The following is a 5,000-nucleotide window of genomic DNA, read 5'->3' as shown; positions in this document are numbered from 1 at the left end:
CCACAGAAAGTGCCGGGGCGCCAGCTGGAGCCATCATCCGACGTGCCATGGCTCTGGTCCCATGGTCTTCGCAACCGAGCATTCGTGACACCCGCGGGGCCAGGACACCAACCCTTCCGACACGAGCATTCGCGCATGTTCTTTGGCCACACAACGGCGCCAGCACGAGCAAAATCATCCGCGGTGCGGTGGCCTTGCACGGCCTTTTGTCTTTGGAACCAACCATCAGTGCCACGGGAAGTGCCGGAGTCCCGGCATCCGCGGTGCCAAGTCATTGCGCCCTTGGTCTCTGCAGCGGGGCATGCCGGGCACTCCCAACCATTGCAAGCAAGCAAGCAAGCAAGAAAGAAAGTAAGTAAGTAAGTAAGTATTACATATAGGGGCGGGACATGCGGGGAGATCTGCGAAACGTGCATTACGGGGCACACGCGTACCTACCGGGGCATACCGACCCCTATTGGGGCACACGTGTGCATATCGGGGCATACCGGGCCTATCGGGGCACACGCGTACATACCGGGGCATACCGAGCCCTACTGGGGCACACGTGCGCATATCGGGGCGTACCAAGCCTATCGGGGCATACGCATGTATCCCAAGGCATACCGAGTCAATCCGGGCATACGCGTTCATACCGGGGCGTAACGGGCCTATCGGGGCATACTTGGGCATATCCGGGCAAAAAATGCCCAAAACTTGCGCAACCTTGGCAACCGTGGTCCATTCCTCTCTATATGCCTAGCCTTGCCAACCGTGGTCCATTCCTCACTATATGCCATGGCCTTGTGCCCATGGTCTTCCCAAGACAGCGTCCAAGGCCCCCGGAAGGCCAAGGGAGCCCAACCCAGCAATGCCCTGCTATGGCAAGCCAAGGCCAAGCATTCCGGTGCCTATCCGGGCAAAAATGCAATTCCTCTCTATATGCCTAGCCTTGGCAACCGTGGTCCATTCCCCACCATATGCCATGGCCTTGTGCCCATGGTCTTCCCAAGACAGTGTCCAAGGCGCCCGGAAGGCCAAGGGAGCCCAACCCAGCAATGCCCTGCTTTGGCAAGCCAAGGCCAAGCATTCCGGTGCCTAACCTTGGCAACCGTGGTCCTTTCCTCACCATATGCCATGGCCTTGTGCCCATGGTCTTCGCAAGACATCGTCCAAGGCGCCCAAAAGGCCAAGGGAGCCCAACCCAGCAATGCCTTGCTAGGACAAGCCAAGGCCAAGCATTCCGGTGCCTATCCGGGCAAAAACGCCCAAAGCATGCCCATTCCTTAGCCTATCCAGGCAAAAACGCCCAAAATCTGCACATTCTAGTGCCTATCCGGGCAAAAACGCCCACCAGCATGCCACCCTCCTATAGGGTTTGCGCAACCAACCAGCCTAACCACCAGTGGCAACCAAAGGTGCTGTTAGCGACGACTTCTGAAGACGCAACGAGACGCGACGTGTTTGCGCCCAGACGCGACGAGACGATGCGGGATCTGCGCCCAAGAATGCCTAGACCCGTCGACTTGATGCGGGATCAGCTCGCCCAAGCATGCCTAGTGTGCAAGGCCTGTGTGCAAGGCTAGTGTCCAAGGCTAGTGTGCAAGGCTCATGTGGAACGCTAGTGCGCAAGGCTAGTGCCCAAGGCTTGTGTGCCAGGCCCGTGTGCAAGGCTAGTGTCCAGGGCTTGTGTGCATTGCTTGAGTGCAAGGCTTGTGTGCATTGCTCGAGTGCATGGCTTGTGTGCAAGGGTTGTGCGCAAGGCTAGTGTGCGGGGCTTGTGCGCATGGCTAATGTGCACGGCTTGTGTGCATGGCTACCGTGCAAGGCTAGTTTGCATGGCTAGGGTGCAAGGCTCGCATGCGAGGCTAGTGTGCAAGGCTGCGTGCAAGGGAAGCGTGCAGGGCGAGTGTGCGAGGCCACTGTGCACGGCGCCAGCACTAGCGAGCCATCATCCGCGTTGCCATGGCTCGCTTGGCCTTGGCTTGCCAGGCCCCGACACGAGCAATCGCGCATTTTCTTTGCAACCGACCATCAATGCCGCCCAACGGGGCCAGCACGAGCAGTCATCCGCGGTCCCCTGGCCCTGCGCACGTTTGTCTTTGAAACCGAGCATCAATGCCACAGAAAGTGCCGGGGCGCCAGCTGGAGCCATCATCCGACGTGCCATGGCTCGCTTGGCCTTGGCTTGCCGGGCCCCGACACGAGCAATCGCGCATTTTCTTTGCAACCGACCATCAATGCCGCCCAACGGGGCCAGCACGAGCAGTCATCCGCCAATAAAATGGGTAACAAGCACAGGCACCATAATGCGAGCCGAGTAAGGCATCGAGCTTGAATTGAGTAGGCCATGAACGGGGTGGTCAGCTGCGCAATGGCAGGTAGCCCACCAGCATGCACGATCCAAATGCCACTCACGCGCCAACACGGTGCCTGCCAAACAATGTCTCCCCGACCCAACTGCTATTAGCAATGGGGCCTGAAATGGCACTGCTAGGCGACCCGCTGTGCGCGGAAGTTAGAGGGGAAGGGGGAAGGGACACACGGGACGAGGAATTCCGTGCCAAAGAGAATGCGAGCGAAGACCAAGCCAAGAGTGGAGACCCCCACGGTTGAGGCAAGCCAACGATGGCGAATGGAATGGGGGAAGGGGAGAGATCTAGCAAAAGGCCCAGGACAAAGATGGGGGGGGGAAGCTCATTGGAGAGACCCTGTAAGAAAGCGCAATACAAAAGCAAATCGAACAAGGGAGGTAAGCTCACAGGTACGAAGAAAAGGAACCCTTGTGCGCATTGGCGGAGGCAAACTACCCAACCAAGCCAGCAGCAACCAAGCCATAGGGTTGCAAACAGACGTGCAACCCAGTACCCACAAGGGCAGGGGTAAGCCGCCGAGCCTAGCAAGGTAGGTGTGCTCCCAAAACCAAACAACGCACAAAGGGAGCAAACACGGGCAAACAAGTGACGCCATGGCCTACTCGCCCACCGCCCTCTATATTGCCTAACCTTGGCAACCATGGTCCATTCCCCACTATATGCCATGGCCTTGTGCCCATGGTCTTCACAAGACAGCATCCAAGGCGCCTGAAAGGCCAAGGGAGCCCAACCCAGCAATGCCCAGCCAAGGCCAGGCATTCCAGTGCCTACCCGGGCAAAAACGCCCAAAGCATGCCCCATTCGTTAGCCTATCCAGGCAAAAACGCCCAAAACCAGCCCATTCCAGTGCCTATCCGGGGAAAACGCCCAAAGCATGCCCATTCCTTAGCCTATCCAGGCAAAAACGCCCAAAACCAGCACATTCCAGTGCCTATCCGGGCAAAAACGCCCTAAGCCTGCGCATTCCAGCGCCCCGCAGCATGCCACCCTCCTATAGGGTTTGCGCAACCAACCCGCCTAACCACCAGTGGCAACCAAAGGTGCTGTTAGCGACGACTTCTGAAGACGCAACGAGACGCGACGGGTTTGCGCCCAGACGCGACGAGGCGATGCGGGATCTGCGCCCAACCGTGCCTACACCCGCCGACTTGATGCGGGAGCTGCTGGCCCAAGCATGCCTAGCGTGCAAGGCCTGCGTGCAAGGCTAGTGTGCAAGGCTCGTGGGCAAGGCTAGTGCGCAAGGCTAGTGCCCAAGGTCTGTGTGCAAGGCTAGTGCCCAAGGCTAGTGAGCATGGCCTGTGTGCAAGGCTAGTGTGCAAGGCTTGTATGCAAGGCTAGTGTGCAAGGCTGGTGTGCAAGGCTTGTGGGCAAGGCTGGTGCGCAAGGCTAGTTCCCAAGGGTTGTGTGCAAGGCTAGTGCCCAAGGCAAGTGCGCAAGGCTCGTGCCCAAAGCTAGTGCGCAAGGCTTGTGTGCAAGGCTACTGCGATGGGCCAGTGCCCAAGGCTTGTGAGCAAGGCTTGTATGCATGGCTTGTGTGCAAGGCTAGCGTCCAAGGCTTGTGCGCATGGCTTGTGCGCAAGGCTTGTGTCCAAGGCTTTTGTGCAAGGCTCGTGCGCAAGGCTAGTGTGCAAGGCTTGTGCGCATTGGCAGGTAGCCCACCAGCATGCACGATCCAAATGCCACTCACGCGACAACACGGTGCCAAGCCGGGCATGGTGTGCACTCAAAACCAATCAACGGACAGAGGTCATGCGTCATGGGGGGGATCTAGCAAGGCCATGGGGAAGGTCATGGAGGACCTTGGAAGCAAGCGCAAGACGAGAGCGAATCGAACAAGGGGCCAGGACGGGGCCTTGTGCCCATGGTCTTCGCAAGACAGCGTCCAAGGCACCCGAAAGCCCAAGGGAACCCAAACCCGGCCGACACTTGCAATCGCACATGCTCTCTGCAACACACCATCAATGCCGCCCAACGGGGCCAGCACGAGCAGTCCTCCGCGGTCCCCTGGCCCTGCGCACGTTTGTCTTCGAAACCGAGCATCAATGCCACAGAAAGTGCCGGGGCGCCAGCTGGAGCCATCATCCGCGTTGCCATGGCTCGCTTGGCCTTGGCTTGCCAGGCCCCGACACGAGCAATCGCGCATTTTCTTTGCAACCGACCATCAATGCCGCCCAACGGGGCCAGCACGAGCAGTCATCCGCGGTCCCCTGGCCCTGCGCACGTTTGTCTTTGAAACCGAGCATCAATGCCACAGAAAGTGCCGGGGCGCCAGCTGGAGCCATCATCCGACGTGCCATGGCTCTGGTCCCATGGTCTTCGCAACCGAGCATTCGTGACACCCGCGGGGCCAGGACACCAACCCTTCCGACACGAGCATTCGCGCATGTTCTTTGGCCACACAACGGCGCCAGCACGAGCAAAATCATCCGCGGTGCGGTGGCCTTGCACGGCCTTTTGTCTTTGGAACCAACCATCAGTGCCACGGGAAGTGCCGGAGTCCCGGCATCCGCGGTGCCAAGTCATTGCGCCCTTGGTCTCTGCAGCGGGGCATGCCGGGCACTCCCAACCATTGCAAGCAAGCAAGCAAGCAAGAAAGAAAGTAAGTAAGTAAGTAAGTATTACATATAGGGGCGGGACATGCGGGGA

The sequence above is a fragment of the Tasmannia lanceolata genome, unplaced genomic scaffold, assembly GCF_043159265.1.
Source record: "Tasmannia lanceolata isolate RefF3 unplaced genomic scaffold, GAP_Taslan_0.1 ptg000057l, whole genome shotgun sequence".
NCBI classification, from domain to species: Eukaryota; Viridiplantae; Streptophyta; class Magnoliopsida; order Canellales; family Winteraceae; genus Tasmannia; species Tasmannia lanceolata.
This window is presented reverse-complemented; position numbering follows the sequence as displayed.